This window comes from Dasypus novemcinctus, chromosome 8 (genome assembly GCF_030445035.2).
Source record: "Dasypus novemcinctus isolate mDasNov1 chromosome 8, mDasNov1.1.hap2, whole genome shotgun sequence".
In the NCBI taxonomy this organism is placed as follows: Eukaryota; Metazoa; Chordata; class Mammalia; order Cingulata; family Dasypodidae; genus Dasypus; species Dasypus novemcinctus.
In genome coordinates this window covers 118,904,193-118,925,256 of record NC_080680.1, presented here as the reverse complement: position 1 = coordinate 118,925,256, position 21,064 = coordinate 118,904,193, and the positions used below count along the sequence as shown (strand labels likewise).

The 21,064-nt window shown below is 40.7% G+C and overlaps 1 pseudogene; it reads right to left on the bottom strand.

Moving 5' to 3' along the window:
- Positions 1 to 18,107: 18,107 nt before the first annotated feature.
- On the bottom strand, positions 18,108 to 20,092 carry LOC101440084 (lysosomal dipeptide transporter MFSD1 pseudogene; annotated as a pseudogene).
- Between the last annotated feature and the right edge of the window lie 972 nt (positions 20,093 to 21,064).

Sequence of the window (21,064 nt, the reverse complement as noted above, 5' to 3'; positions counted from 1 at the left end):
AGTGGGATGGGAAGTTAGGAATTGTGTGGTCTGCTAGGGACAAAGAGTTTAACTGCACTGAACCTGAGATTCCTCCTGTGAAATAGCTTTTTTTTTTTTGCAGTTTAATTTACATGATATTTGTAGGGATCACATGATGCAATTAGTGTGAAAAATCCTTGATAAAAGATTGCACATTCAACATGTGTAAGTCCCTCCATTGTTTCCCTCGATTGTTTGACATCATTTCTTCATTCCTGGAGCTTTTAGAATCTATTTCTCTAAAAGCCTCACCCAACAGGCTGTGACATACAGCCCCATAGCAGGTGTTTTACTCCTGCCCTTACCACATGTAACCCAGTCTCCTGATTTCCCAGCCTTGGAGAACTTGCCACTGAGGCGCCGTAGGAACACCAGGTAGGAGTCCTTCTCAGAAAAGGTATTACATCTCTAGCCCTTTTTTCTTTCTCACCCTCCTGAGCATGGCCTGTGCTATCCAGGTTTCCAGTGCAGTCATGGGTGGATAAGAGGGGGGGCCACAGAGAGAAAAAATGCACAAGAGCAACATGGGGAGTCTATAAAGTGTCTCCTAGAAAGCCAGGGATGCAAAGAGTAAGTAGGGACTACGGAAGCAGCAGCCCCTCCTGGCCAGGCCTGCTGGGGCTCCCTGCCCCCTTCTTTCTCTTCTAAAGCCTCTACCTTGTTTCCTGCAGCTCCCTGTGCAAGCAACCTGGACCGGCCTGATACCATCAGGTCACCTATCACCCAAGAGCCTTTCCACCTCCCCAGTATGACCATCTGCTGAAGGGGGCCTGGTGTCTGGCCTCGTGGCAACCTCCACACCCACAGAGGGACCCGCCTGTGACATCTCCAGCTGGGTCCTCTCTACATCTTGCCTCTGGTGACTCACTCTTCCCTCCTGGGGCACGACCTCCTGCCCCTCTGTGGGAGGCCCCTAAAGCACTGCTGGGGGTGAGAACCTCCTCCAGGTGGTGACTGGGGAAACCTACCTCCCTTTAGAGACACCATCCTGGTCCTTCCCTTTCCTTTCTCTTTCCCTCCCTTTTCCTCCTTTCACCCTAATCCCATCCTGGCCACCCCATCATGAACAGCATTGGCTGTATTCCTGATTCCAGAATCCTCCCTGGCACTGCCTCCCACATTCCCTGTTTTATCTGCACCTTGGGAGCCCCCCCACCCCTGCCTCCTGGGTTCCCCTCACCTGGCAACTCTTTTCCTTTCTTCCTGATGTTCCCATAATCCCCCGCCACCAGCTCTTCCAACTCTGCCCCAGGTGGCTACTGGTGCATCCCACCTGCCCTCCCTCTGTCCATCCCTTTCCCCACTCTCACCTGTGTCCTACTCCCTGCCCCTGCCCATACCTTCCCTTGCCTTGCCTCTCCCCTCTGCCCTCCTCTGTTCCTTCAGGACATCCACAGAGGTCATGGGCAAGAGGCATCCCTCTACTCCCTCCACTTGCCCTCTCCCTCACCTTAATTCAGGCCAGTGACATCAGGGCCAATCATAGTCTGTCCAGGGGGGCACTGGGAAATCGCCATCTACCTCTCACCCCTGCACACCCAACTACCTCTGCTACAACTTTGCAGCCAGTATCAACCAAACCCTGCTCCATTGGTGTTGGAATCAATGTGGATGTAGAGCCACATCTCTAGGGCTGCCAACTTGAATTGGACTTGGAATCAGGTCATTTGGTTTATGAGGCCTCTCACTGTCATCCCCAGGGAGGGACCAGTGGAGACCTCACCACTTCTCAGATGGTGGGTGTGGTCAAGCCGCCGACACCTTGTTAGATGTAGGAAAACCTCTCTAACTATAAGGCCTTCGGGGTTCCACCCAAAAGATGGCATGGAGGTGTGCGGCAGATATGCCTGGGCATGCTGGGGCATGTCCCTCAGAAATCTGCCTCCCCCCCAGCAGCTAGAGTGCATGAACCAATCAGCTTCACTAAATTAGCATAGCCAGTAAGCTGCTTGCACGTTGCCTCATGGTCTATAAAAGCTACTACACTTCCTCAATAAATCAGACCTGCACCACCAGCCTGCACCTCCAGAGCAGTTACTGTGTGTTGTCTTGCTCTGTTTGTCCTTACCTCTTCTGGAGCAGAGCCGCTGGATGGCACCACAACATGTGGTGCCCAACGTGGGGCCTGAAAACCCTGGAGACAATATAAGCGAGCTATCAAGTGCTGCTCGGCATTGCAGTTGGTAAGTGACCCTCGGAATGGGTAATCTCTCCTCCTCTGAGAAGGCTCCACAAGCACGCGCCCTACGTGCCCTTTTGGCAAGTAGGCGCATCAAAATTTCTGAAAAGGAACTTAATCAATATTGGGACCTTGTTGTTCGTTTTAACCCCTGGCTCTCCACAGCCGCCCTATGGGATCCCGCCACATAGGCGAAGCTGCTTAAGCGCGTGTGCTCTGTTGAAGTCCATGAGGGAAAAACCTTTCCTCTAGGCTTCATTCCCGCTCTCTTAGCCATTCATGCTTGCCTTACGGGTGCTCTGCTAGATGTACCTTCCCCAATCCTGTTTTCCATCATGCCCGCAACTCCTTCTACCCCCACACCTCCTTATGTACCACCTGACTGCAATCCCTTATACCCATCGCTCAAAGATATACCCCAAAGCCCCAACTGCTCCCCCTCTGAAACTTCCCCTCTGCTCATCCCGACACCTGCTACTAACCTTTCTCAACAAAAAACCCCTACTAACGGCCCTCTGCAGGAAGCCATTGCTCCACGGGCTCCAGTGGAAGTCACTGGCCACAAGAGTGTCACCTCTGCTTCTGCAAAGGAGGAGGACCTAGTCACCTTTGCTTCAGCAGCGACCAACCACTCCTCTTCTTCAACACCTCCCCTTTCCCTTCTTACGGTCAGTGCTCTAGAAGCAGAAGAAGGCACTGCAGAAACCGTTTCTCAAGCTGCGAATATCTTTGGCCCCGCAGTCCTGCAAAAAATGCAGAGATAAACACCATGCCAGAGAGCTTGGCAGGTAGCCAATGATGGGTAAGATACTCAGAGGAGGACAACCTAAGACAGGCACAGTCACCTTGGTATAAAACAACACCGGTGCTTCGCCTTGCCTCTAATAAAAGAAAAAAGGGAGAATTGTGGGCAAGCCACTGATGCCTTGTTAGACATAGGAAAACCTCTCTAACTATAAGGGCTTTGGGGTTCCACCCAAAAGATAGCGCTGAGGCATGTGGCGGAAATGCCCGGGCATGTCCCTCGGAAATCTGCCTTCCCCACAGCAACTAGAGCACATGAACCAATCAGCCTCACTAAATTAGCATAGCCAGTAAGCTGCTTGCATGTTGCCTCATGGTCTATAAAAGCTACTACACTTCCTCAATAAATCAGACCTGTGCCACCAGCCTGCATCTCCAGAGCGGTTACTGTGTATTGTCTTGCTCTGTTCATCCTTACCTCTGCGGGAGCAGAGCTGCTGGATGGCACCACAACAGATGCATACTATAAAGAGACCAGGGGAGCAGCCTCCAGCAGCAGGACCTCCCCAAGTCCTCCTTACAAAGAAACCCTCTAATAAGACTACATTCCATCCACATCTCAAATAGGAGGGCAACCTAAACTGCTCCTAGAACATGTCCACCAGAAGAGGTTGAGGGACCCCGAAGGCCAAAGGAAGGGAAGCCCCCCACCCAGGTCAGAGATTTTCCTGACACCCTTTGTTCCATGATCCCACCAGGCCTGGAAGAGAACACTCAGGTTTTCCTCAAAGCAAAAAGAATAAATGTAATTAGGAGGGCCCTTCACTGGATTTTGGAAAAGAGAAAGACAAAGGGGCAGGAAGGACCCCCGAAAGCTGCCAAAGGACGTGCAGCCACTGGGATGCCCTCTGGCCCAGAAGAAAATTATTTGAAGTTCAGCGGCTCCCTAAAGCGTTCTTCAGCTTCTTGGAACCTAAATATGGAGCCTCAGACTAGTCCAGGTGGGACCTGGAGCCTCAGAAAGAAACAATGCCCACCTCCACATGAAAAAGTGTACTTCTAGGACACCTCAAGTTGTGTACTAATAATACCATCTCCACTGATGAGAAATTTATTTTTGTAACAGTTTTTAAGTTAAAGTTAGTAGATCACAAAGAATGTTACATTAAAAAACATAAAAAACATAAGACGTTCCCATATACCTCACTCCCCACCCCCCACCCCATTTTTGTAAATTGTATTTTTTGAAGGTATATACATCACAAAAAATATTACATTAAAAAATACAAGGTGTTCCCATATACCTCCCACCCCTCCCCCATCCCACTCCTCCCACACCAACAACCTCCCCCCTCACTGTGGCACACTCATCGAACTTGGTGAACACATTTTGGAGCACCACTGAACCACATGGATAATAGTTTATCCTGTAGTTCACTGAGTGTGTCTTTAGGGAATATTCCTTGATGGATCCTGGGCTGTGTGGTGGGGAGCCTAGAAATAGGATTGATGCTATATATGCATCCGGCATGGCTGTAGTATAACTTTGAACTCAACATTGAGGTTTTCCCAAATAGTTAGTACCCTGAGGAAGGGAGTCACCTCAACACACAGTCTCCAGAATGGCTGGATTGAAAGTTCAGTCAGCCATCACTGGTTCTAAGGTCTCCTGTGTTTACATGCACAACACCTTACAAAGAATGATGTGTAAATTTCAGACAAGGTATTGTGTACACTGAAGGGAAGAAAGAAAATGAGGAGAGGGAAAATGACCAGCTGATGAGAAGTAATTCTGGTATCCCAGTAAACACTGATTCCCTCTCTCTCTCTCTGTTTCTGTCTCTCTGCCTCTCTGCCTCTCTGTCTCTGTCTCTGTCTCTGTCTCTGTCTCTCTCTCTCACACACACACACACAGCTCCAAGACTCACCTCCTTGTGGCTGGCCGATACTCTGAAGAGTACTTTGTTGCCATTTCTCTAGATTTTGCATGGGCTTTGGATTTAGGTTCAAGGAAAATGGGGGCTAGCATTAGAATATTTCATTCTGTGCAAGGGGGAGTTCTTCCCCTCCTTCTGTCCCTACTTGATGAGAATGGCTAAAGATCTTGATGTCATTATTCTGTTGCCAATGATTGACTTGCTGCAAACTGAACTTTCTATATTAGGTAGAACCATTAAAATCTCTCCTGGTTCTGCCTCAGGACATTAACCATGGTTGTGTCTCATATTGTGCATAAAGAATACAGTGGTTTGAGGATCAGTGGATTCCCTACTCAGCCCCAGGAAGCATAAACCACAAAAGTCACCTGTCCACATCTGTATTAGTCAGCTAAAGGGGAGCTGATGCAAAATACTAGAAATGTGTTGGCTTTTAAAAAGTGAATTTACCTGGGGTAGGAACTTACAGTTATCAGGCCATTAAACCTAAGTTACTTTCCTCAACAAAGTGTTATTTCCATGTGTTGGGAGCAAGAAGGCTGTTGAGGCCTGCCAAGAGTTCAGGCTTCCTGTGTTCCTCTCTTCCTGAGGCTTGCCTCTCTCTGGACTCAGCTAATCTATTATCTCCACAAGGCCAGTTGTAGATTATTAGGTGAGTGGCTTGTTTCTCTTCCAGGGCCTTCTTACTTTCCTCATGACCAGACTCCTCTGTGTGCTTACTTCCCTGTGCTCTAGCTCAAGATTGCAACTTTCCTTTTCTGCAATGCAGTTTCTCTTTCCCATGGTGGGACATTCCACTGTGGCCCAATCAAAGCACTAATCATTATTTAACCAAGTATAAGTGAAATTTCTGAATCCAGTATAATCTACTATGCCCAGAAAGACAGACCAGTATACAAATAGAATCCAGTATCTACTTTTGGAATTTATTGATAACGTCAAACTGGTACAACCTCTATGTTGTCTGGTTGAAGCTTATAAAGGGCCAGATCGAGTGATTGCTAGCAATGAAGATTCAAAAGTTTTTCCTGACAATTAAAGGTGGTAAATTTAAAATGGTGTTCACATGATAGGTCTAGTTTAAGGAACCCTGTAGATGTGTGAGCTACCAATGGACCTAGGATTCAGAAGGAAGAAAAAAGAAGGCGGGGGGGTAGGTAAAGTTACTTCACTTCAAACTGGGTGCCTTTTACTTTATTATCTTGCTTTACTTCCTGTCTACAACCTCCAGTACAAGGTTGAATAGCAGTACTGAGAACCTCCACCCTCTTCCTGTTTGCTCTTAATTTTATTCAAAATTGGGTAGCTGAGGATTTTTAGTAGATGGGATTTATTCTATTTAGGTGGCTCCCTTTAGACTGTTTATCATAAAAGGTTGTTGGAATTTGTCAAATGTTTTTTTCTGTTGAGATAATCATGATTATTGCCCTTAATTCATTCCAGTTCTTTTGAGGATAATGGCTATACAAAATCATTTATAGCTTTGACAGTAATAAAAGTATAGGACTGAGGGTCCAAACATAATCGCTTCATTTATTTATGACTCAATTATCAATACATTTTTTTTCTAACTTAGATAGAACCATTTCGTTCCTTCATGCTTTCAATAGATATTTGTAAGTTCCTATAACCAGCTAGGTTTTGTGTGAAGTGCAGCCATTGCATAGATAAGATATAAGCAGGCCAAATATAATTTTACTTGCTTTTGTATGAGATGTAGCTGTACTCTAAAAAATGTAGAACATAATTAAAGCAAAGGTATGTGATGCATAACAACCTCAAATATTATGGAGAACACCAGACACTCTGACTTGGATGAAGGTGGTGATGACAAGTTTATAGCAGGTATTCTTGCCAATAAGGCAGATCTCTCATGATGGATGAAATGTGTTTTTAGTAATAAGCTGGGTTGTGTGTTAAGAAGAAGGGAGGTGGATCAGTAGTGGATTTGAGGAGAGTGAGAAAAATGAGCGTAGGGTACATTCAAGAGAATGTGGCAATGAATTCGAATTTATAGAAAACCTAATATTTGATTATTGGGTGAAAAATCAGGGAAGACACATTACAACAACATCATGTGTAGAATCAAAGGAGTAATATAATTCTAAAAAGTTAAAATATAGGCATAGCCTTTTGTAGGCAAGATAGTAGGAATGTCATAGTTTGTGATTTCAATATCATAGTTTTGAATCGACATTCTTTCTCAACTAGAAACTGGGTTTTGCATGGGGACCTTGTTTTTTTTTTTTTGGTGTTATTCTTTTGTTTTGGGAATGGTTTCTGGAGAGAAGAGGTTGGAATTATGGGTATTAATCAGGCTATGATATTCTGTATCAGAGTGATGGTTTGAATTTATTTTGAGGACAATGAGGACTCACTGAAGGATTAAAGAAGGGACTTGACTTGATGAAATTTGATCTTCAGGAAATTCACTCACTACAGCAGTGTTGGTGACATATGACTGAAGACAAAGACTAAGTGCATGGAGCCCTTAGGCTCCAGAAGGAGTAGATGACTGTATTGACTGTGAGTTCAGAAGGAAATCACTAGAAATAGAAGAGAGAAGAGTGGCAGAATGAAGAGATATGTTGTTCCTGTACCAATTGTTCAATTGTTTAATGAATGCTTTCTAATGTATACTTTATAATCATTCAATAACTGCTTAATCTTTTATTTGGCAGTTGCTATTTTATAAATTTCTTTCATCACATATTATTTCAGCATTCTAAACATAGGCTGTATATAGCTACATATATTCACAGACATATTGATTACATCCATCTTTGGAACATATGAGGCAAAATATTAGCTTATTTTAAAAGAATACATTTTTACCAAGTCCTGAATGTACACAGAAACAAAGTACAGAAACATAATGGTTTATATGTATCTGGTTGTGTACAATGTCAGAGAGTCTAAAATTAGTTTTTACTTGCTTGAGAATAACATTTACTTCCTGATTTTGATAGCACTTAACACTTAAAATTAATCTATTTTTTCAATGATTTAAATGTCTATTGCATGATTTCTTGAATAGAGTGATTCAAGCTTTGATGAATAAACTTAACATTATGATACATTTAGAAACACATGAATTCTTAAATATGTAGTTGTGGCAGTTCGATATTAGTTATAATTTCCAAAAAGGTATATTGATTATATATCAGAGTTTGTAAACTTCTCTGTTTGCTGGGCGTAATAACCCTTTGATTGTATTTAATTCAGAGGTTTGACTTTTACTTTATTAAATCAGAATTAGGGCTTTGATTACTCCATGTTATGTAATAACATGGTGTAAAAGGGTGATGGACTTGCACTACATGATCTTGCAAGGATGGATACAGACCACATCAAACTGCATCAAAATCTATGAAAGTGTAGGGTCTGAAATGTAAACCACAATAGAAATCATTGACCATGGGTAGTAGCAATGTTTCAGTATTTGTACATCAATTTTAAAAATGTACCATCAAGACAAATTCATTCTATTGGGCATGTAGCATATTTTTAATTTTTAACTCATACTAACATTAAAGAAACATGCTTACAAATAAAATAAAAATAAATAAATAAATGTACCATCAACATGTAAGATGTTATTAATAGGGGAAAAGAGAAAAAGATAGTATACTTGGGTACATGGGAATCATGTATATTCTGTACATGACTTTTCTGTAACCTAAAGCGTCTTTGAACAAAATGATAAAAAATAGACACTGGGAGAATAAATGGAAGCAAATGTCACTGTACATACAAGACAACAAATCTTACACTGATGATAGACACAATGTTAAAATATTTTTAATTTTATATTTTTTCATTATTTCAAAATTTTAAAAATTTGTATTTTATTCATATTTTTAAAACTATCATTACTATCTTACTTTCCTATTAATTACATTCTGGAATTTTGTTGGCTACTCTTTTGAAGAAGTTTTGAAACACAGAAGGTTTACAAGTGTGGCAGGGAACATCATTGGTGCAGGGTATCAGAGAGGAGATGGCCTGGGGGTGGTTCACCTATGGCATATGTATAAGACATATGAATGTGCTCAAATGTTCATGGTCATTGTCATAGTGGGTGGAGAGCCACAAAATAAAGAATGACATATCGAATTCCCATCCTGGGAGGCTCTACCACTTTCTCTAATAAGGCATCAAGAATCCCTTGAGTACAGGGGCAGAGACAAGTGAAGGAGGATGGACCATTGACAGGCCCTTGCTTATGATGGATGTACTTGTGAAACTTTATTTTTGAAATTGAAACTTACCATATTATTATATGATGCCTAAACATTATCCCCTAAGAGCCTCCTAGTTGCTCAAATGCGGCCTCTCTCTGAGCCAAATTCAGTGTATTAGTGCATTACCTTCCCCCCAGCATGGGACATGAATCCTGGGGATTAGTCTTCCTGGCACCAAGGGATTATTACCAAGCAGTAAGTAGCAATGCAACTGGAAAAAAATCTTGACCAAAAGGGGGAAAAGGTAAAGACAAATGTGTTACATGGCTAAGAGACTTCAAAGTGAGTCGGCAGTTCATTTTAGAGGTTACACTTATGCATGTCTCAGCACGAATTCATAAACTGCCAAAGTAAATATTATTTAAAAACTGATGCTCCTGATGGCTCTAGAGACATCCAGACACTATAGGCAGGAAAAACAGCTCAGGGGTTTTGTAACCTACCAGTGGGTCCTACTTGGGAATTTATGCTTCCCAATATGATTGAATTGGCCTGAGTTGCATTTTTCCTACAAAGGGCTCTGTTGCTCCTCTATTTGAATCTCTAGTTAGTACCAGAGTTGGTAGTTGTATGTCCAAGAGACTTTGGGCTGTTTATGTGCCAGTTGGGCCCAGGATCTCAACAGACTTGCAACACCTACTCTCCAGTTCATTGGGCTCACCCAGAATGATCAACAAGGAAAAGATGAGTTACAATGACTACCTCTAGGAACACAGAGCATCTGAAACTGCAAGCAAGATAATGCCAACCATCTGCCCCATGGGACCTAAGGACCCTCTCTATTGGAGGTGGAGTGGGCATCACCATCACAGAATCCTCTTGATTGGGGAATGGACCATGGACTAGATAGACTTACAGTTGTTCTAGTAGACTTGTTGTGATCTTAGCAATGGAAGAACTTTTATTCTTGATGTAGAGGCAGTGAGCACTGGAAATTCTGAAGTGAGGGAGAAAGAAAAATAATTGTAATTGGGGGCATTTTTGGGACTAAGTAATTAATCTGAATGATGTGTCAATGCCAGATACAGGCAATTGTATAACATATAATAACTTGCAGAGATATGCAGGAGAGAGTTTAAACTACAGTGTAAACTATATCATTACTTTGTGGCAATGCTCCAAGATGTGTTCATCAACTGTGACAAATGCAGTCACATCCTAAGGAAGGATGTTGCTGATGTGGAAAAATGTTGGAGGGCTAGGGAGCAGGGCATATGGGAATCCCCTATATTTTTTGTTTAACATTTGAGCAATTTAAGTTTCTGTTTTTAAAATATTATGATAAAAAAGAGTTTTACTATCAAAATTCTTGGTGTTTCTCTGTTATGCTTCAATTGTGTTCCCCTTATAGAAAAATGTCGGGCAAAAACCTACCAAAAAGGCTCAGATGGAGGCACACATGTATAAACAAAAAACAAGAAAACAGGCAGTGGATGTGACTGAAGCCATTGGGCTTCCACCTACCACACAGGAAGTTCCTGGTTTGGTTCCCAGTGCCTCCTAATGAAGACAGCAAGTGGGTACAATGGTCAGGCATGGCAAGTTGATGCCCCAAGATGATTCAACAAGAGACAAAAGAAGAAAAACATAATGAGTGACACAGCAAAGACATGCCCAGTGCCTCCTGAAAGAAGACAAGCAAGACACCATGCTGGTGTGACAGGAGGGCACAGCAAACTGACACAACAAGATGATGCAACAAGACACAGAAGATGAAATATATAATCAGAGACACAAAAAGCAGGGAACAGAGGTGGTTCAAGCAATTAGACACCTCCCTCCCACAAAGGAGGGTCTTCCAGATTTGGTTCCCAGTGCCTCCTAAAGAAACAAGGAAGATGAACAGACACAGTAAGTGCAAACAATGAAGGTATGGGGAGAAATAAATGGAATAAATCTTAAAAAAAAAAACAAAAAAGCTCCAGTAGATTTTGTTACTAAAGAATTTGAACCTTGGGCATTCTCTGTCCCTACATTATGTGAACTTCAAGTACTCATGAAGAATTAGCAGTTTTTCTCTCTTTGTGAGGTTTTCATATTCACTTAGCATAAAGTGTACTTGTGGATAGTCATTCAATTAACCAAAAGATAATAACAAGAAACTTATTCTTCATATTTTCCTTCCATGATACATCATTTTTAATTTTTATGTGGTATAGAGAAAATAAATGAACTTTGGAATCAGCTGTAGGAATTTATTTAAGTTACTTAACATTTGAAAGTCTCCTTTCCTGGGAAATGGATTTGGCTCAATGGATAGAGTGTCCACCAACCACACGGGAGGTCCAGGGTTCAAACCCAGAGCCTCTTGACCTGTGCAATGAGCTGGCCCATGCGCATTGTTGGTGTGTGCCAGGAATGCCATGCCACGCAGGGGTGCCACCTGTGTAGGGGAGCCCCGCGCACAAGGAGTGCACCCTGTAAGGAGAGCTGCCCAGCACAAAAAAAGTGCAGCCTGCCCAGGAGTGGCATCACACACATGGAGAGCTAACTCAGCAAGATGATGCAACAGAAAGAGATACAGATTCCTGGTGCCACTGATAAGAATACAAGCAGACACAGAAGAACACAGAGAATGGACACAGAGAGCAGACAACTGGGGGGAGAGAGGGAAGGGAGAGAAACAAATAAAAAATAAATCTTTAAGAAAAAAAAAGAGTCTCCTTTTCTCATTTTTAAGTGGAACATTATTTGTTTACCCAATATAAGTTCACTATGAGTATTGAATAAAAAAGACTGGGCAAAGGAAAGTGCCCATTTCAGTGAAAGTGCTACACAGTGCAATCACTGAAAGGAAATATTTGAAGATAGAGATGATAGATGATGGATTAAAAAAGTTAAATAATCATCAAAAAAGAACATCTTTCAAATTTCCAATTTTTCCCTTTAGTGGTAGCAGTGAATATGATTTCATGAAACTGTTTTTGAAACTGTGGGGCTTCACTGAAAATGGGTTTTTAGTTTTGTACTGTAGAAGAAGAGGATGTTGGACATAGGGTGATGCAGAAATAAGCAGAGAAGAGACAACCCACACTACTAATTTTATTGAGTCCACAGGTGTGACTGCAGTAGAAGTAATTTCCAGGGCAGAAAAATGTCAGAGTATCACAGTCAATATACCCTCAGACCTCCAGCATCACATCCTTTTATATGGTCATGTGGGAAGTAACGTGCTGATTGACAGCAGTTTCAAATTACAGATAGAGTCAAGATGATTTTGATCTAAAACGAGAGACTTCTGTAAATTCAGACTTCAAACAATCCTTTGACTAATGCTGTATATATCATTAACATGTGAAAAAATCAGATGCAAAAGTTAGAGAAAAATATTTTTCTGTTTCTTTGTTGATACAAACTTTTAATTTTCAGAAATTGAGACAATTTTAGACATAAGCAAACATGCAATTCATAATAAATTACATATAGTGTATGGAAAAAGGATATAAAGCACATTATTTGCCTTACATTATTTTAAATGTAGCCCAGGAGAGTGAAAATTAATCAAATATAAAAAAACACCAAAGTGACTAAATTAGATCAAATTAGTAATAATGAGTATTCATAGAAAGTTTTCCCAGAGCAGGGCTTCTGTCATCTGAGTCAGTCTTCAGTTTCCATGAGGAGGGGCACCTGTTTGTAACTGAGCCATCCTTTGACCCTTCTTCCTGCCCATGGCTGTCTGGGGACCAAAGGCCTTCTTTTAATTGGAAAGACCGTTGTTTCTTTTTGTAAATCCTTGCAAAATACCTGTAAAAACACTGTGGGCTTTCTTGTTTCAAATTATAATGGTGTTTCAAGTTATGCCATTAGATAAACAAAACAACGGTATTTTATTCTGAGACAATCTCTTCCCTAACTTGGGCTGAAACTCAAGATGATGTGGACAAAGCCTCAAAATTTCTTAAATGAGCTTTATATATTTAAAAAGACCATGGAATCACAACCTTAAGATTTAATAAGTCTTAATAAGCACACTCTTAAATCTTTCTGAGATTTCAAAAAAGTATAAAACCACACACGTGGTGTTTTTACCCCAAGACCTATTTTGCTGGAACTGTCTGATGCCATTTCTTACTTTGACTAATATATTTTCCCAGGAGAGACAAGGGGTGAGTATTTAAAATATCTATATTCTAAAATTCTGATTCCTTTAAATAAATATGAATTCTACTTGAAAAAAAAATGGAATATTTCTTCCTTCAGTTCACGGTTCCTGTTTGATTATATGCAATAAGAGAAGTTCGTTGGAAAGTTCAATATTTTGCCAGGAAATCTCCTTATCTACATGTGACATCATTGGATACTATTCCTAATTTCCACATTACTTTGGGCGAAATTTAATTAATTGTTTTTCCAGTATATGACGCAGGTGACCTTCTTCAGTTACTTACTTCCCTAAGGATTACTCACTAACAACGTCTTTAATGCTCTTCTATCCTCTTCCTAAACGGATTCCAAAGTTCAGGCCAGGAGTTGTACATTTTCTATGTTAGAACATCACACCATTCCAGTATTAAATTTTATTCTGGGTATCAAAGGGCTTAAAAGAACAATGATTTTTTTTTTTATACTCAGGAGACTTGAATCTCTGGACTGGCCATGTGCCAGCTGGGCCCTGAGCCTCAGCGGAGTTGCAAGTCCTACTCTCCAGTTTGTTGGACCTACTAAAGAACTATTGAGACTGGTAATGGAAGAAACTGTACATTGACATGGAGTAAGTGGCCATGGTGGTTGCTGAGGGCAGGGAGAGGGAAGAAGAGCTGTGATGTGGGGACATTTTTGAGACTTGGTGATGTCCTAAATGATATTGCAGGGACAGATGCTGGACATTATATATCCTGTCAAAACCCACTGAATGTTCTGGTGGGAGAGTGTAAACAATACAGTTCTTTACTTGGAGGGTAGGGATATGAACCATGGATGAGTTCTCATCAAAACTAGTGGAGGAAAGGAGACAATAGAATGGTATCTTGAAAGGGCCGAAATTTAAAAAAATAATAGTTAAAATAAATAAAACTGTTAGCCCAGAATTCTTTACTGAGCAAAAATGTTCTTCAGAACAAGAATGAAATAAAGGTACTTTCGGATAATTTTGGGTTGAGAGAATTCATTGCTTACAGACTTGCATTTAAAATAATGCTAAAGGATGTTCTTCAAGATGGAGGGAAATGATACAGAGAGAAACTAAGTACAACACAAAGACATGAAAATGTCAAATATGTGGGCAAATATCAAATATATTGTTTTATTTTTTCTCTTGATCCCCTTTAAGAATTGATAGCTTTAACTACCAAGTAAAAATAAAATTGTAAAATGCGGTTAACATCCTTGGCAGAAGTTAAATGTACAATAAATGTAGTAATAACAATGAGGTAAATAGAAGTATTAATTTAAAAGGATTTTACATTTGAAATGTGGGAAAGGATTTAAAACAATTTTAATAGTAACTCTAATAGACTTTGATAAGTTAATGGTGCATTTTGTTAACCTAAGAGCAATCATTAGTGTTGTTACCACTTTTATTCTCTGGTTCAGATGAACTTCAGAATGAAGAAATGTGACCTCAGTACAGTTAAATTTTATTTAATCAGCTCAGTATTGAACTAAACCTGGTCAGGGAGATGACAGAAATACCCCCTCGTTTTGCTGCACAAGTCTACCCAAGGCACAACCGTGGCTGAGGCACTGACCTGGCCTGAAGCACCAGTGGAAGTGCCTTCAGTGTTACAGCTCAGCCTGGGCTAAGGCACAAGTCTGGCTGAGGTGCCAGTGGAAGCACATGGCTCAGCATTGCAGCTTGGCTGGCCACTCACTCCTTATCATTGCAGCTTGGCTTGGCATTTTCAGCATTGTGTTGCCTCTTACAGCTCTGTGTTTGTAGCTCAGCTTGGCATTCATAGCTCAGTTCAGCATTGAAGATCAATGTTCCTCTGGCCAGGGCATAGGTGGAATGCATGCTCAGAGGTTCAGAGCAGCTCTTCATGTAGTCTGACTATGCGACCACTCCTGGTGGTGGAACTCTAGTTTTCAAGTTCTGATTGGTCAGTCACTCGTTCTGAGCAAGGGCCTTAGTTAGGGTTTGAAAACCAGATTAGCATATTATGTAAACAGGGTATCCTAACTGGGAGACGCTGATGGGCTGACTATGAGAGGTGCTGGTTAGCTATCTACTAATTAAAGCAAAGGGTTCTATTGTTGAAAACTCTCTTACCCTATTGGTTGACTCAGGATCCCTCTTCCAATTGGTTAGTTCAGGATCCCTCTTCCTGGGAGTCCCAGATTCAGCTACCTGATCTCTCCTTCATTACCCCCTTTTTCTCTTACGGGAGGCAGGGCACAGTTTCTGTGTCCTGCTACTTCCTACTGTATAGGGATGTAGATAAAAGGGTGGGAATTTGGAAAGAAGTTGAACAAAGGGTCTGGCCACCTCATCCAGTTTCCCCAGGGCATGATGGAGAACAAGCTGAGATGTCAGGGCCTGCAGTCAGGAATATATGACTGGTGAGAGCATGGAGGAGGGGTGGGGCAAAAAGAAGGAGCAGGATGATTATTAGAGGAGTTACAAATGGGAGAAGGACAGTAGCATCCATTGCTGTAGAAAAGAGTTAGAACTGTCTTCCCACTTCTATTTTTCAGCATCGCTTCACTTCTTGAATTGTGTTTTAGATTTTTCCCAACCTGTTAACATAAAAACAGCATTCCTTTCCCAGGAATGCACAGGTACCTCCCTGTGCTGATAAGAGGGCATCTAGGGCCCTTCTGTTCTGGAGGACCATAAGGGCCAGAGATTAATGTTGTGCCTCCAGCTCCTCCAGCCCCTGAATTAGGTGGTCATTTATTTATTGGAATTGGGCTGAGAGTTTTGCGAGAGTATCAGAGGCAATGCCTAATCCAGCAGTTCCTGAGCCTATTCCCACAAGTATTCCTGCCGTACCTATCAGAAGGACAAGGGACTAGGCTTCTCTTGCTCTTATGGCCTTGACAACCAGAAGTGGAAGTTGGACTGGGATAGTGTCATTCATGATCTTCATCACAGGGATAAGGAGGCCAGGAGCAAGGTGCCTGACCACAGTGCAGGGAGGGTGTAATAAGCTGACCTATAACACATAAAGAAGAACCCAGAATTGATAGGGTAAGAAAAGAAATAAAAAAGAGTCACCTCAGGTCTAGCCTACCCCTATTACCACCAATCTTACTGCTAATGATGGTGGATATTTTACCTAAATTTCATACTGGGAAAGGAGGAACCCCATGCTAGGTTAAGGGACAGCAGTATTATCCCCCATATCATGATTAAGGTAACCCCTGATGTGGTCCCAGGTTAGAGTTATGTTTTTTTTTTTAATATATATTTTTTCTTGAAGTATATAATTCATACATGAACATGCATAAACAATAAGTGTATAGTAAAGATTGTGAACTTACAAAATGAACATACATAACATCACACAGGGGTCTCATACATCACCCCTCCACCAAAACCTTGCATTGTTGTGAAACATTTGTTACAAACTATGCAAGAGCATCATCAAAATATTACTACTGACTATAGTTCTAATCTTATATTTGGTGTATTTTCCCCCCAACCTACACTATTTTTAAAATATACATATATATTTTGTTATAGATGTTGTGAACTTGTAAAACAATCATACAGATGTGTAGATTTCCCATACAATACCACACCATGGTGGAACATTTGTTACAGATTATGTGATATCATCAGACTGTTACCACCAGTCATGGTCTATAGCATACATTTGGCACACTTTTTCCACACACGTCTATTATCAATACAGTACAGCTTTGGTATTGATGCAAGAAAATTACAGTATTGCTGTTAACCACAGTCTATAGGTCACACCAATAGTTTTCCCATGTTTCTCCATATTCCCATCACCCTGCTATAGTGATGTATATCTGCTCTAGCTCACAGAAATATTCTCTTGCATTTGTACCCTTAACCACTATCCTCATCTTCCTCTGGGCTCACTGTGTTATTCAATCCCTACATTATTCTTTAGCTTTCTTTCTACTGACATTTACTTCCCCAGACTACCTTTTCAGCCACAATCTCATTTATAATTCGGTTGCTACTCACTGTAATGTGTTTACCATCAACTCTATTCATTTCCACACTTCACAGACAAGTTAATTAAAACTTCTACAAACATTAAGCATCAGTAGTTCTTCTCAATCCTCCTCTTATCTCCTAATAACCTATACTCTATGTTTTAACTCCATGTGTTTATTATTCATATTTAATTCATATTAATGAGATCAATCAATATTTTTCCTCTTGTGTCTGGCTTACTTTGCTCAATATAATGTCTTCAGGACTCAACCATGTTATCACATGTGTCATAATTTCATTTCTTCTTACTGCAGTATAGTATTCCATCATATATATATACCGTATTTTGTTTATCCATTCATTGGTAGATGGACAGTTGGATTGTTTCCATCTTTTAGCAATTGTGAATAGTGCTGCTATGAACACTGTTGTGCAGAAGTCCATTTGTGTCATAGTTTTTAGTTCTTCTGGATATATTCCTGGTAGAGGAATTGCTAGATCATATGGCAATTCTATATTAAGCTTCCTGAGGAACCACCAAACTGTCTTCCACAGAGGCTACACCATTTTACACTCCCACCAACAGCGAAGGAGTGTTCCTATTTCTCCACATTCTCTCCAACAGAGAGAATTGTTGTCTGTTTTTTAAATAATGGTCTTTCTATGTGGTGCTAGATGATATCTCATTGTTTTAATTTGCATTTCCCTAATAGCTAGTGATATAGACATTTTTTCTTTTCTTTTTTTTTTTCTTTTCACAGTATTTTTATTTACCCATGTAGATATGCAATTATCATCATCATTTGAAGGACACTTTTTAGTTATTAGATTATAAGAAAACACTATACAGAAAGTTTGTACACATTATATTCCTAAGTAATTTGGGTCTTCAGTAACAGAAAGGTAAAGCAGCTCTGAAAGGTCACTGTTCAGTAGCCTCTCATAACTCGAGAGCAGAATACAAGCTGCTTTTTGTAAATATGAAGAATTCCCCCATAAAAATAGCTTTCACATATTCCTTATCATTATTCCCTATTACAAAAGTGAATAAGAAATCTCAATGTCATAGTTTATTCTGTATAAAATAACCCATCTACACCAAGAGAACCCATTTTTGTGTTTTTAGGGTTTTTTTGCTTAAAGATAAAGGCCATATCCCTAACATATACTCAGTGAAAATTACCTCAAAACAAGGTGCAATAATTACAATTATTTACTGTCCTTACTGAAGTCTACCTGGATATTCCAAAGCAATTTCCTAGACTTTTCACTATTGAGTAGCATATTCTAAAATAGAATTCTTCAGCAACTCCCAATACAAAGGAGACAGGGCTAAAACAATCCTCACAAATATACTTTGAAAAAGGCATATTCAAAATATAAATATAGTAACCATTTCAGTCCATTATTTTCCCTGATTAAATTCTAAAAAATGGAGGTTTTCAAACAATGGTGTGGGAAGCCACCTTCTTATGACAGTCTTTTAAACTTCTCATTCAGTATGAGAAAAAAGTTTTATTTCTTCCCTTTGCCTGGCAGAATAATTTAGGTTACCACCTTGGGCACGATTCACCAAATAGAGCAACACCACAGCTAAAAGTGACAAGGAAACACAGGCAATGAAAAAAACTTCTAAAAATAAATATCCCCGAGAATCCAACAGCATGCCAGCAATGATGGAAATAATCGCCAACCCAAGATTCTGAATGGACTGCATGAAGCCATATGCAATTCCCAGCTGATGTTCAGGAACCACAAAGGCCACCATTGGCCACAGTGCACAGGCAAGCAATGAATAGGAGAGTCCCAGGAGGCACATAGCAATCCAAGGGTTCCACAGAGTAAAGGCCAACATCATGTGAGAAGCCAGAGTGGTTGCCACCACACACAGAACCCAAATGATGTTTCTTCCTGTTTTATCCACCAGGATCCCAAATATTGGGGACATGGGAGCTGATATGACATATACAAGACTGTTAATCGCACTTGCTGCCTGGGAGGAAAATCCAACTTTCTCTGTAAAGAAAACTTTTCCCAGCCCAATAAAAGGGAATACCACTACATAATAGCAGGCACAGATGATAAATATGAGCCACAGAGATAAGGAGAAGTCCTTCACATCAGTCAGCTTAATAACTTCACCTGTTTTTCCTTGTTCTTTATGAAGAATTCTTTCTGCTCTCTGATCCAAGTAAGCAAGGGCCAAGGCAGAGATTAGTGAAAGAATACATGTTATACCCCTGATCATAAGTGTGACACCAAGGGTTGTGTGACCCGCAGAACCCAGCGAAGCTTCAATCTTAGAATACTGCCATCCCATGAGGTTCATGTTTACTGTACTTCCAATTCTAGCCATGGTAAGTTGCAGTTCAAACACCAGGTTTAATTCTTTGCCTTTAAACCAACTCACAGCATATGTATTCTGGGCCACTGCTAAGGACTCCCCACCAATCCCAAACACAAACCTTCCAAATTCCATCAGCCAAAAAGCATTAACTATTGCCCCCAGAGGAAACACAACCTGTCCAATGCAAACAAAGCAGCTAAAAATAATGGTGTCCCATCCTATTCCAAATACTCGACCTATCAAAAAGCCACCAAAGAAACACAAAACTACATTGGGCCAAGAATACCAGGCATACAGCAGCATGAATTTCGTGGTATTCACCTGCATGTCCCGTTTAACCTGAGTCTGAAGGGCAGCAGGATTATCATAACAAAAATAGCTACTGAAGCCAAGGAGGCACATCAGCAACAGCACCAAAAGTCGGTGTGCCAGGCGACTGGGGTCACAGAGGGCCGGCAGCACCTTGGGGGCAGCGAGGCCACCTCTACGGGCCTCGTCAGGGCTGCCTACCAGCAACGCCCACGCTTCTTCTTCCTCCTCTTCCATCAGGAACGTGGGAACCTGTACATTTTTTCATGTTCTTTTTTGGTCATTTGTATTTCCTCTTTGGAGAAAGGTCTATTTAAATCTTTTGCCCATTTTTTATTTGGATTGCTTGTTATTTTATTGTTGAGTTGTATGATCTCTTTATATAGAATGGAAATCAAACCCTTATCGGATATGTGGTTTCCAAATTTCTCCCATTGACTGGCTGGCTTTTCACCTTCTTGATGAAGTCCTTTGAATCACAGAATTGTTTTAGTTTGAGGGGTTCCCATTTATCCATGTTTCCTTTCTCTTGCTCGTGCTTTTGGTGTAAGGTTTAAGAATCCACCATCTACCACTATGTCTTGAGAATATTTCCCTACATTTTCTTGTAGGAGCTTTATTGTACTTCCTTTTATATTTAGGTTTTTGATCCACTTTGAGTTAATTTTTGTATGTGGTGTGAGATACGGGTCTTCTTTTTTTTTTTTTTTTTTTAGCTATGGCTATCCAGTTCTCCCAATACCATTTGTTGAATAAACTGTTCTGCCTCAACTGGGTGGGCTTGACAGCCTGTCAAAAATCACTTGGCCATAGTTGTAAGGATCTGTTTCTGAACCATCAATTCATTTCCATTGGTCCATGTTTCTATCTTTATACCAATACCATGCTGTTTTTAACCCCATAGCTAGGTAATATGATTTAAAGTCTGGAAGAGAGAATCCTCCAACTTCACTTTTAAGATGTTTCTGGGAATTCAGGGCCTCTTACCTTCCCAGATAAATTTGATAATTGTGTTTTCTATTTGCTTAAAAATGCTGGTGGAATTTTTAATGGGATTGTATGGAATCTTTATATCAATTTGGGCAGACTTGACATCTTAATGATATTTAGTCTTCCAATCCATGAGCATGGAAAGTTCTTCCAAATATTTAGGTCTTTTTTATTTCTTTTAGCAATACATTATAGTTTTCTGAATACAAGTGCTTTGTA